The sequence below is a fragment of the Triticum urartu genome, chromosome 5 (genome assembly GCF_003073215.2).
Source record: "Triticum urartu cultivar G1812 chromosome 5, Tu2.1, whole genome shotgun sequence".
Taxonomy (NCBI): domain Eukaryota; kingdom Viridiplantae; phylum Streptophyta; class Magnoliopsida; order Poales; family Poaceae; genus Triticum; species Triticum urartu.
In genome coordinates this window covers 496,501,083-496,514,907 of record NC_053026.1, presented here as the reverse complement: position 1 = coordinate 496,514,907, position 13,825 = coordinate 496,501,083, and the positions used below count along the sequence as shown (strand labels likewise).

The window sequence follows — 13,825 nt, the reverse complement described above, 5'->3', positions numbered from 1 at the left end:
GAATTCCCATGCATTGCAGCTCTCTTTGTACTCCTGGAAATAGTAATAAAGTAAACTGCAAAGACAAACATAAAGGTACAACTTTTTTGCAGTAGATTTTCTATTTAAAAAAAACTGACTTAATAGATGAGGGGTCACGCATGGATGCAAGTAGCAAGTTCCCTTTCGAAAGAAAAAAAAAGATGGTACCTGGTACATTTCGTCAGATATGAGACCCTTCCCGTGCGCAAATGGAATTTTAGCTGGATTATCGTAGTACCAATAAGCTGTGACTGGATTCCCCACAAGATAGCCCTGGTCATAACATGCCAAATTAGCAGGGAAGAAAGAAACTAATCAAACTTTTTTTTGAGGGAACTACGGCAGGCAAATGCCGCCAGAACCATTTCCAATTTGAGAGGAAGAAAGTTCAAACAAATCTAACTTTGTTTTGAGGGAACTACGGCGGGCAAATGCTCGCCTGAGCCATTTCAAAATTGAGAGGAAAATAGTTCAAAATAGTCTAGCTTTTTTTAGGAACTCAGGCGGGCAAATGCCAGCCTGGACCATCTTCAAATTGAGAGAAAAACTTCAAACTAATCTAAATTTGAAAATTGTGTACTACAGGCGGGCCGGAAAAGAAATCCATATACATAACATGGTAGTTGCACTCTATTGTCTTCAAACCTTTAGATTGAGAGCTGATCCACTGCCATCTTCTATCCCTAGGAGAAGTTATACATCCAGTTGTTCAGACAAGAAAATGAAATATGTATGGAGGAGAGAAGAACTTGTGCATGTATAGAAGTTACCTTTAGCTATTCCAAGGGTGATGCCTGGCACAGTAATACCACAGTAGGAATCACCCGCAACATAAAAAGGATTCGACAAGAACTCTGGGTGCTCATCAAACCACTGCAACACGTACATGCAAGAACAATAAGCATTTGCAATTCATTAGTACTAGTGGTGGTTGGGTGATTGAGGAGGAAGTGTGACCTTTCTGATGAAGATGACAATTTGGGTGACAACTTTGGTATCACTCGATTTGTATCCTTCCTCTGTTTTGGAGTACGAGAAGCCGGTTCCAACGGGGGAATCGATGAAGATGATATTGCTCACCTGGGAGACAGAGGGATCCATGTGCGACTCAGAATCATGAAAATAGTAAGAATGAAGAAGATTTTGAGACTGAAACCTGCCTTGGTCCATGAGTCTGGTTTGTAGAGCAACTTGGGAAAGCCATTGACGGCGGTGCGACGATCGAAACTCAGAGGGCCTGCACATATATACCTGATTGTTGAGACCCTGATATATAAAAGGTGTATGCATGTTTTGCACGAATTTTGGCTAGTGCTACATGAGCGCATTGTCTTTCCAAAATGTTCAGCTCTCCATTCAAGCAGTAGTAGAAGTGGATTTGCTTCGAGACACCTAGAAGGTGACTGCATATCCAGTGCTCCCATCACTCAAATGTTCCCATGCTAGCATTTTCCGTGAAAAAAAAACATTGTGCATGTTCATAAGACATGTGTTCACATTCCCTAAAATTTTCAAATCTAAATTTGAAATACACATGGAGAAACAAAAAAGAGAAATATGGGTGCGAATAGCGTCATTTTTTGCTTTTGTCTGTGACACTATTCATGCAGATTTGTCTTCTTTGTTTCTCCTTGTGTATTTCGAATTTGAGTTTGAACTTTTTAGGGATTCTGTAAAAATGTCCTGTGAACATTCAAAAAATTATTTTATTCACCCACAAAAAAACATTTTATTTTTTTCAAACATTCTAATTTATTTTTAGAAGTTTGGAGCATGATGGAAGCATTTAAAGTGTGGGAGCACCTGATATTTTCCCTGCACAAGGCATGCGAACAAAGCCACACCGAGTAGTGCTAGTTTCAGTTTTCGCGACCCTCAAAAAAAGTCACAGTTTTCGTGGATACATATGAAGTTTGATTGCGACAGATATAGATGCACGGTACCTAAAAATGGAAGAGAAAGGAAGACGGATGGAGACGAGGCGATGGTTCTGGACTTGAAGAGTTCGGTTACCTACCGATCTCATAGACAAGGCCGGAGAAGGCGGAGCACCCTGGCCCGCCGGTCAGCCAGATCATGACGGGGTCCTTCGCCGGATCCCTCTCCGACCGGATGAAGTAGTAGAAGAGGCGGACGCCATTGCTCTCGTCCACCTCGACGTACCTGCGACGTCATGCGATACATGCATGTCACACGAGAAATAAATCAATCAGTTTGTCAAGTGGAGAAAGCCAGAGGTAAGGTAGTACCCCCTACCCCGTTTGGAGCTGGAAGGGGAGGGGGCCGTCGAAGCCGGGGAGATGGGTGATGATCTTGCTCTGCTGCCGAAGGGAGCTGGAGGAGGAGGAGGACGAAGCGGCAGAGGGTAGGAGAAGGAGGAGGAAGAGGCAGACGGAGGCAACGAGGACGCTGCGTCTGTCGTCTCGTTTCCTCCTCGTCGTCGTCATCGTGGATATCCTTACCGTGTCTCCCTCTCGCGCGTGCTTTGTAGTATCCTTCCGCGGCTGCCTCGCCCTTTGTATCTAGTCCCGCGGAGGCTTCGCAGACTCACAAGGGAAACGGAAGGAAGAAGAAAGAACAAGAAACTAGACGAAGATAAAGAGACACCCAAAATGCTACACCTACAACAATTGCCTACGGGCCTCTCCAACCTCAGCTAATAAACCCCGCATGATTTTTACTGGGTGGGCCCCTTTCCTTTCCTTCTCCAATCAAATCCTGCCACATCAGCTTAAGCGGTAAGTAATAATCTGCCCGTAGACGTAGCTTTGCTCGCGAGAGACGGACGTACATGCTGATGGCCGGGATTTCTACAGCTGGTTTACGTATGCTGTCTTTTCAAACATACGGGCGGGCGGTCAGAAGTTGTGTTAATCGTACAAAAGATGGTACGAGTTTTGCTAGAGCTACGGACAGATTTATAGAGAAGTAAGCTTACAGGCTGAGTTGTCAACTTGCCATTGCAAATAGGAGGAAAAGAAAGGCCCACCTCGTGAATTTCACGGAGGAGTTGATTAATGAGTGTGGGACACGTACACCCCGTGGCACACTTCCGTAAAACCATCCCGTAAGTCTAGGATTTTCGATTTGGTACCATCTTGTGAAATTTAGTCTAGATTCATCGTGAAGTACTTTATATAATCTATACACGGGAGGCGATCGCGATCTAAAATTTCTGGTCCTCCCGATCCGATCTTCCTCTCCTCGCCGCTGCCGGATGCTGCTCCCGGGCAAAGCCTAAGCAGCCATGGTGGCGGCGAGGATCCGGGTGGTTCCATGGAGGCCATCCTCGGCAGCGACGGCGGCAAGAAGGGCAGATGCATGAACAATCAGCAGCTGCATGATGGCGGAATAAAAAGCAGTAACAGCGGTGAGCGGCTTTGTGCTCAGCTGCGGCCATACGCAATCACGCAATAGCTGATGGTAGCAGCATGATGGCGATCTGGAAACAGCGGTGGCGGCGCATTGCACTCACCCGCGCGATCGTCCAAAGCAGGTTGCAGCATCAGCGAGGTATCCAACACTATGTGTCACGGCATAGCAGTGGCAAAGCACAATAATTCTACACTTACAGACAACATGACACGGAAATCACCTACGGACTTTTCTCCACCAATCTCTTCCCACCCCTGATTTTCAGTGCGGGTCCCATCCCCTCCCGCTTTCCAATCAATATTTCATAGCTCAGCCCGTAACAATATTCAGTAGGAATCAGGGCGTAAGTGTAGCATTTCTCGGCAAAGCATGGCCAGACGGGGAACGCAGCGGCGCCGAGCCGTGAAGCATGCTGCTGCGGGCGGGCGTCCTCGTGGCTGCATGGGTGTGTGGTGCCGATGGCGCCGGGGCTCCCTCATGCTGGGCTCGGGTGCTGCTGCGCGGACGTCTGTGTGGGGGCCGATCATGGTTCCGGGCCAGATCCGGACGGATTTGGCGCAGGGGCCAGCATGCATCGGGTTCTCTGCTCGGAGATGGACTGTGGCGGTGAGGAGCTGGACTTTCGCATGGGCGTTGACCGGCCGGCAACGCTACGGTCCACAGATGGTGGTGGTGATCTAAGATCCGGTCGGTCAAGTGGGGTTGATTGCAGAGTGTGCTTTGTGACCTTCTACGGCTCCACAGTTATGTGGCCACCAAAGATCTTCGCGTGTGTTTATCTCTTAAGATCGAATGGTTGATTTCGATAGTGAGATGCAAATTATGGACGACAACTTGACACAGAGGAATGGTTGCGCGGCGATGGCGACATTGTATGTAGCTGCTGGGATCGTGGAAAAGTGATGACGACAATACTCAAGTGACTTCGATGGTGGTGCTACTCGAGCACCTGGTCTTGAGCTTCGGGGTGAAAGCCTAGGTCTGACCTGGCAATGGCGATGTTTGTTTTACGTCGTTACCTTGTTGAAGGCATTGTTCGGATATGCTCGGATTGATTCTTCAGGGTGAAAACCTAGATTCTGGCCTTGGTGGTTGGATCTAGTGACGGCGATGCTTGAGTATCGCTCCCTTCCTGAAGGCGTTGCTGTCGAAGAATCTCGTCGTCCATGTGGTTTCATGAGATGGTTGGTGCGGATATGGTTATTAATGATAGTGAATCAACATGTGGTTGGATGGTTAGGGGGACAGTGCTATCTTTAGCCCACCAGGGTTCACGTCCTAGACTTACATTGGTTCTCGCACTTTCCTGAATTCATTTCAGGCTTTCGGTGATGTTCGTTCCCCTCGATTGTGAGGCCTTTATGACGACTTCGTAAAATCTTAAAATGTTATGCCGGCTCAGTCTCTTGGAGGTACTCATAGGGATAGAGTGTACTTGCGTGCACTCGTAAAGATGAGTGTATGTGAGCGATTTTGATTATACTGCGTTGAAAAAAGCTTATGTGTAACATTGGATTTGTATTCTATATAAGTTATTAATGATATGATTTTTAAGTCACATAAAATATGTACTATTAAGAGGGCGGGCCTGGCGCAGTGGTGAAGTCCTCCCCACTTGTGTCAAGAGGTCCTGGGTTCAAACCACTTTCTGCATTGCACTTTGCAGGGGTAAGACTAGGTCCCTCTTGGGGTTTGTCTTGTCTTGTGATGAATGTCAAAGGATTGGTAATATTAGTAGGCGTCGGAAAATGCCTATGAATTATTCACTTATTATTGAAACATTTGATGTCTGGGAATTTGATTATATGGGACATTTTCTATCCTCTAATGGGTATACACATATTTTAGTTTTTGTTGATTACGTTACTAAGTGGGTAGAAGCCATTCTAACTTGTAGTGCTGATCACAACACTTCTATTAAAATGCTTATTAAAGAAGTTATTTTTTCGAGATTTGGAGTCCCTAGATATTTAACGACTGATGGTGGTTCACACTTTATTCATGGTGCTTTCCGTAAATTGCTTGCTAAGTATGATGTTAGCCATATAATTGCATCTCCTTATCATCCTCACTCTAGTGGTCAAGTAGAATTAAGCAATAGTGAAATAAAATTGATCTTGCAAAAGATTGTTAATAGATCTAGAAAGAATTAGTCTAAGAAACTTGATGATGCACTATGGGCTTACAAAAGTGCTTATAAAAATTCTATGGGTATGTCTCCATATAAAATGGTTTATGGAAAAGCATGTCACTTACCTCTCGAACTTGAACATAAGGCTTATTGGGCAATTAATTTAAAGAGCTCACCTATGATTTCAAACTTGTCGGTGAGAAGAGCTTATTTGACATTAGCTCACTTAATGAATGGAGAACCCAAGCCTATGAAAATGCCAAATTGTTTAAAGGAAAAGTTAAAAGATGGCATGACAGAAGGATACAAAAGCGTGAATTCAATGTAGGTGGCCATGTTTTGCTATACATTTCTTGTTTAAGATTTTTTGCAGGAAAACTTCTCTCTAAATGCAAAGGGCCTTACATTATCAAGGAAGTTTATCGTTCTGGTGCCATCAAGATCAACAATGCCGAGGGTACCAACCCGAAGGTGGTAAATGGGAAAAGAATCAAACATTATATCTCAGATAATCCCATAAATGTCGAAACCAATATTATTAATACCATAACACCGGAGGAGTACATAAGGGAAACTTTCTAAAATGGTCCAGAGCCCTGAAAAGGCAATAGGTATGTGATACGGTAAGTAAACTGACTCCAAAAGTCCTCCAATGGCAATTTTGCTTCATTTTGGAATATTTAAAAAAAATACAAAAATAAGAAGTAGTCTGAATAGCGCACGAGGAGGCGACAAGCCGTGGGGGCGCGCCCTACCTCCCTGGGCGCGCCTCCCTAGCTTGCGGACACCTCGTGTGCCCTCCGGACTATGTTTTCTCCCAGAATACTTGTTATGCACAATAAAAATTCATTATATAACCTCCCGAAGGTTTTAACCACCGTACCACGACAATATCCCGTGTTCTTGTTTTGAGCTGTTTTCTACATGAGTTCTCATGGCCAGGCATCATGTCTTCTTCCTCCTCCAATAATGTGGAAGACGATGCTTGGTTGATGCAGATGGAACTCTGGAGGGAGGATTCCGAGGAAGTCACGATGGAGGAGGATGAGGGGGATTCACTTGAGGTTCACCCTCCGGCTTCAGAGAGAGGCACTCTGGCTGGCATCTCCACTACTCTGAATCCCCACCAAGCAATAGGGACTACAAGTAACCATGAAGGCCAAGAGATACGAGCAAGGCTTCCCCCTAGGAGGCCCTTACATAGGTTACATTGGAACAACTTTCATAATTTGGTTCATAATACGGAGTGGAGAATACTCCTTGTGCACATATACCCTCCCATTGGGATATATCCCGTCTAAGTGAAAGTGATGCAGGGAATGGTTCTTGGTGGCCTGAAAATAAGCATCTTTTGGAGGAAATTCAAAAGAATGCAGATATGCTCCAACGTGTACTCCAAGAATTGCAAGTCCTGAATGGTACCTTAATGAAGCTGACAGACACATCATCATCAACTCCATCATCACCACCTCCGAAGAAGGAAATTTGATTAAATGGGTATGGGCACTCCCCTTGGCTTGTGCCAAGCTTGGGGGAGGTGCCCCAATATCATATCATCGTCACATCTTTACCTTTATCGTTTTCCTTAGTTCGATCCTTTTGGTTATATATTGGTTTAGTAGAATAAAGTCTTTTGTTTTTAGCATGATCTAGTCTTTGAGTTTTGCTTTGTGATCTATCTATGTAATCGGGTTTGTGAGTTATATAATAAAGAGTATTTTGGAGTGAGGGCTTTACTTTCTTGCCTTGATCTTGGAAAAGAAGAAAAGAAATAAAAAGATAATATAATGATCTTATGGGAAGTGATGACCTCACATATAAAGAGTATGATGAATAAAATTTTGTTGAAGGTTGACAAACATAGTATTGGTCATTGTTGCAATTAATAAGAAGTAATGAAGAAAGAGAGGTTTCACATATAAATATACTATCTTGGACATCTTTTATAATTGTGAGAACTCATTAAAATATTATATGCTAATAAGTTGATGTTGGACAAGGAAGACAACATAATGGATTATGTTTTCTTATATCTGAATAGAAGTTATATTGTCATGGATCCTCCAACATGTAGAACTTGCTTCTAATCCTATGCTAGCCAAATCTTTTGCACCAAGTAGAGATACTACTTGTGCTTCCAAAATCCATCAACCCAGTTTTGCCATGAGAGTCCACTATACCTACCTATGGAGATTGAGTAAGATCCTTCAAGTAAGTTGTCATCGGTGCAAGCAATAAAAAATGCTCTCTAAATATGTATGATCTTTTAGTGTGAGGAAAATAAGATTTATACGAACTTGTGATATGGAAGAAATAAAAGCAACGAACTGCATAATAAAGTTCTTTATCACAAGCGACAATATAAAGTGACGTTCTTTTGCATTAAGATTTTGTGCATCCAACCATAAAAGCGCATGACAATGCTTCCCTCTGCGAAGGGCCTATTTTTTACTTTTACCTTCTACCTTTATACAAGAGGCAAGGTGATCTTCACCTTTCCTTTTTACATCTTTTCTTTTTGGCAAGCACTATGTGTTGGGGAAAGATCCAAACATATATATCCACTCGGATGTAGGGTATCATAAAGTATTGTTGTTGACATTACCCTTGAGGTAAAAGGTTGGGAGGCAAAACTATAAGCCCCTATCTTTCTCTATATCCGATTGAGGCTTTGATCTCATAAGTATCGCGTGAGTGTTAGCAATTGTGAAAGACTAAAAGATGGTTGAGTATGTGGGCTTGCTATAAATGGCTCTTATATTGACTCTTTTCGATATTATGATAAATTGCAATTGCTTCAATGACTAAGATCATAGTTTGTTAGTTTTCAATAAAGTTTTTGTTTCATACTTTACCTTGTGAATGATTTATCACCTTGGCATAAGAAATTATATGACAATATGTTGTTGTTCTAAAAATGATCATGATGCCCTCGTGTTCGTATTTTATTTTTATTGACACCTCTATCTCTAAAAATGTGGGCATATTTATCAATTTTGGCTTTCGCTTGAGGACAAGCGAGGTCTAAGCTTGGGGGAGTTGATACGTTCATTTTGCATCATGTTTTTATGTTGATATTTATTGCCTTATGGGTTGTTATTACACATTATGGTATAATACTTATGCCTTTTCTCTCTTATTTTACAAGATTTACATGAAGAGGGAGAACGTCGGCAGCTGGAATTCTGGACCGGAGAGGAGAAAATCTGAGAGACTTACTCTGCACAACTCCAAGTCTTGAAAATTTACGGAGAATAATTTTGGAATATATACAAAATATTGGGCAAACAAATACCAGAGGAGGACCCACCAGGTGGCCACAAGCCTGGGGGCGAGCCCTGCCCCTAGGGCTTGTGAGCCCCCTCGCAAGTCTCCAGTGTCCATCTTCTACTATATGAAGCGTTTTGACCTAGAAAAAATTAAAAGAGAGCTTCCGGGATGAAGCGCCGCCATCTCGAGGCAGAACCTGGGCAGAAGCAATCTAGGGCTCCGACGGGGTTGTTTTGCCGGGGAAACTTCCCTCCCGGAGGGGGAAATCGGAGTCATCATCATCGGCAACGATCCTCTCATCGAGAGGGGGTCAATATTCATCAGCATGATCTCCTCTCAAACCCTAGTTCATCTCTTGTATTCAATCTTTGTCTCAAAACCTCATATTGGTACATGTTGGTTGTTAGTAGTGTTGATTACTCCTTGTAGTTGATGCTAGTTGGTTTATTTGGTGGAAGATCATATGTTCAGATCCTTAATGATATTCAATACCCCTCTGATCTTGAACATGAACATGCTTTGTGAGTAGTTACGTTTGTTCCTGAGGAAATGGGAGAAGTCCTGTTATAACTAATCATGTGAATTTGGTATTCGTTTGATATTTTGATGAGATGTATGTTGTCTTTCCTCTGGTGGTGTTATGTGAGCGTCGAATACATGATACTTCACCATGATTTGGGCATAGGGGAGGCATTTGGAAGTAATAAGTAGATGATGGGTTGCTAGAGTGACAGAAGCTTAAATCCTAGTTTATGTGTTGCTTCATAAGGGGCTGATTTGGATCCACATGTTTCATGATATGGTTAGAGTTGTCTTAATTCTTCTTTCATAGTTGCGGATGCTTGCGAGAGGGGTTGATCATAAGTGGGAGGCTTGTCCAAGTAAGGACAGCACCCAAGCACCGGTCCACCCACATATCAAATTATCAAAGTAATGAACATGAATAATATGGGCATGATGAAAGCTAACTTGACAATAATTCTCATGTGTCCTTGGGAGCGCTTTGCTTTATATAAGAGTTTGTCCAGGCTTAGCCTTTGCTATAAAAAGGATTGGGACACCTTGTTGCACATTTGTTACACTTTTTACTTGTTACTCGTACGAATTATCTTATCACAAAACTATTTGTTACTGATAATTTCAGTGCCTGCAAAAAATACCTTGCTGAAAAGCGCTTGTAATTTCCTTCTGATCCTCATTGGGTTCGACATTCTTATTGAAAGGACTGCGATTGATCCCCTATAGTTGTGGGTCATCACCCCCCCCCCCCACTTCGTCCCTCCCCTGTGATTCGTATCTTCTCCCTCGATAACCAACGTCGCCACTATACTACCTTGACCTATGCCTAGGCTTTGTCGGACCTCCGCTGCTCCATCCATGCGCCTTCCCACCTTTGACTACATCGTCGTTTCATCCCGGATATGGCATGTGCCCCGCCGTTACCGTCCATGGCAGACACCATGTCCGACAAGTGTTTAGCCAAGTGTTGTTGCCAAATTATGTTACCATTCTCATTGTTTACTTTGAGGCAAACTGTAACACCCACGATGCGGCTATATCTCCCACGTGTCGGAGCACGACTTAGAGTCATAACCACATGGTAGGCATGTCTCAAGAGGGGTAATCTTTACACATCCCATGTACTGAATAAGAAAGGGATAAAGAGTTGGCTTACAATCGCCACTTCACACAATATATAAATATAGCATTACATCATCCAGAATACAATCAAGGTCCGACTACGAAACCAAATAAAGAAAGACAACCCCTAATGCTAGATCCCCGATCGCCCCGACTGGGCTCCACTACTGATCAACTAGAAACGAAACAACACAACGAACACGATCTTCATCGAGCTCCAACTTGAGCTGGGTTACGTCACCTGCACTGGTATCACCGGGACCTGCAACTGTTTGGAAGTATCTGTGAGTCACGAGGACTCAGCAATCTCACACCCGCGAGATCAAGACTATTTAAGCTTATGGGTAGGGTAAGGTAATGAAGTGTAGCTGCATCAAGCACTAAGCATATATGGTGGCTAACTTACGCAAATGAGAGTGAGAAGAGAAGCAAAGCACGGTCGTGAACTAGAAGTGATCAAGAAGTGATCCTGAAACTACTTACGTCCAAGCATAACCCAAGAACCGTGTTCACTTCCCGGACTCCGCCGGAAATAGACCATCACGGCTACACGCGCGGTTGATGCATTTTAATTAAGTCAAGTGTCAAGTTCTCTACAACCGGATATTAACAAATTCCCATCTGCCCATAACCGCGGGCACGGCTTTCGAAAGTTCAAAACCCTGCAGGGGTATCCCAACTTAGCCCATCACAAGCTCTCACGGTTAACGAAGGATATTCCTTCTCCCAGGACGACCCGATCAGACTCGGAATCCCGGTTACAAGACATTTCGACAATGGTAAAACAAGACCATCAAAGTCGCCCGAATGTGCCGACAAATCCCGATAGGAGCTGCACATATCTTGTTCTCAGGGCACACCGGATAAGCAATCTGTACAACTAAAACCAACCCTCAAGTTTCCCCGAGGTGGCGCTACAAGGGGCTCTAGTTTGGACCAACACTCAAAGGAGCACTGGCCCGGGGGGGTTAAAATAAAGATGACCCTCGGGAGCGCGACTCCCAAGGGAAAAGTAGGTGGCGGTGAGGCAAATGGTAAAACCAAGGTTGGGCCTTGCTGGAGGAGTTTTATTCAAAGCGAACTGTCAAGGGGTTCCCATTATAACCCAACCGCGTAAGGAACACAAAATCAAGGAACATAACACCGGTATGACGGAAACTAGGGCGGTAAGAGTGGAACAAAACACCAGGCATAAGGCCGAGCCTTCCACCCTTTGCCAAGTATATAGATGCATTAATTAAATAAGAGATATTGTGATATCCCAACATATCCATGTCCCAACATGGAACAAACTTCAGCTTCACTTGCAACTAGCAATGCTATAAGAGGGGCTGAGCAAAGTGGTATCATAGCCAAACAACGGTTTGCTAGGACAAGGTGGGTTAGAGGCTTGACATGGCAATATGGAAGGCATGATATAGCAAGTGGTAGGTATCGCGGCATAGCAATAGAGCGAGCAACTAGCAAGCAAAGATAGAAGTGATTTCGAGGGTATGGTCATCTTGCCTGAGATCCCTCAAGGAAGAAGAACGAGTCCATGAAGAAGACAAACGGACGTAGTCGAACGGATCCTCACAAACGTGACGTTAACGGAACTAACCCAAAGAAGCAACACCGAAAAGAAGCAAACAACATAGTAAACACCCATCACATAATAATGGCATGATGCACAATCAAGTATGATGCATGTCCGGTTTAATGAGGCATGGTATGGCAAAGTGCACAAGCAAAACTACAAGTTAAGTGGACCCGAGACTTATTTAGTTCTATCTCGTTTAGGTACCCATCAATATTAAATGTTATTAAACATGGCAAAAGGTGAAGCATAGTAAAACTACCTATCTAGGCAAGTTTAAATGAGGCCGGAACAACAAGCAGCAAGTCCAGAAAATTCTCATGTGCATATTTACGGATTTGGTACTGTTCTGATCTAAACCAAATTTTAGAGTTTTTAAACATGCTAGATGAGTGCACCATGTTAAACTAGGCATTTTTCTACCCCATTTACATATAAATTTTATTTAAAACCGAGCTACGGTTATTTAGTTATGAATTAAAGCATTTTACCATGGGAATAGGCAAATTATATGAAAACAGCATTTTAAACATGGATCAAAGTTGGAAATTATGAAACTAGACAAAATTCTAAGCATGTTTCATATATAACTTATTTTAATCCGATGCACGGTTCTGAAGTTATTATATGCATGAACATTAAGGGTTTTTCTGAAAAACTGCAGTCTCTGGAATAATATCTAAATTCATTCCACGGAAAAAAACATGAATCGGGCCGCATCTGAGACTTGGCCCAACAGGAGGAAAACAAAAAAAGGCGCTCGGGTGTGGCCTCACCCAGTGGGTTGAGGCCCAGTCGGTGCTGCAGCAGGCCGGCGGGTCTGGCTGTGACTTGGCGTTGTGGGCCACGCGGGCACGGTCAACGCACGCGGTTGTTCGCTTGCTTTCCTCGCGTACAGAGGCAAGCGGGAGGAGCGGAAGCAGGGCACGACGGCGGCAGCAGGGAATTGGCGCACGGCGGAGCGACGGGAACGGGAGGCGATCGCCGGATCTGACGGCAAGCTCCTGGGACGGCGTCGGGTCAGAAGAAGAGGATGACCCTGGCATGGGCTCTTCGGCAAGGTGGCGTTCGGGCGGAGCTGAAGAAGATGGTGCATGTCCTCCATTCATCAGGAAGCAGAGCAGCGGGGACGTCTTGGCGCGGCTCCACGTCGACGCCGGGGACGGGGAAACGCGGCTGATGTGGCAGGAGGAGTGGGAAACGGCGAATTCATAGCTGCTCCTGCGGCGGCGTTCGGCCTTCAATGGTGGCGGAACCGAGGCGAGGTAGGAGGCAACGACGGTGGCCATGGCTGCAGTCCTGTACAGAGGGCAAAAGAGAGAGAAAGTCAAGGGAGAGGGAAAAGGAGGACAGAGAGCACGGGAAGAAAAGGGGAATGGGGACGGCGCTCATCTGCTGGCCATTGCTGCCGGCGGCGGGCGTTCGGGCGCGAGGCGCTGGTGTTGCTGGTCGGCAGCGCCGTTGGGCAGCGAGGGGGAAGGTGCTCGGGGACGCGGGGTGCACGACGGCGCAGGGAGACGAGACCGAGCGCTCCTGCTCGGGTGCGAGGATGGATCGAGAGGAGGTGGTGGTGGTTGACCCGGTGGATTTTGGATCGATTGGACGAATCGGACAAGACCCGAGGAAGGGGGAGACCGAGTGGGTGGATCGGGAGGGATCCCGAGGGAGATGGTCAGTGGGCGGCGGCGGCGCGGAGGATCCCTAGGAGATAGGGTTTGGTCCAAAATGGACTAGGGATAGACTATATATATGGGAAGAAAAGATGTTTAGATGTTTCGATCGAAATCCGAGGGATGAGAACAAATAGGCTA

The 13,825-nt window shown here is 44.8% G+C and overlaps 1 pseudogene; it reads right to left on the bottom strand.

The window, feature by feature from the left end:
- LOC125507224 lies at window positions 1-13,303 on the bottom strand (annotated as a pseudogene).
- Window positions 13,304-13,825: the final 522 nt, after the last annotated feature.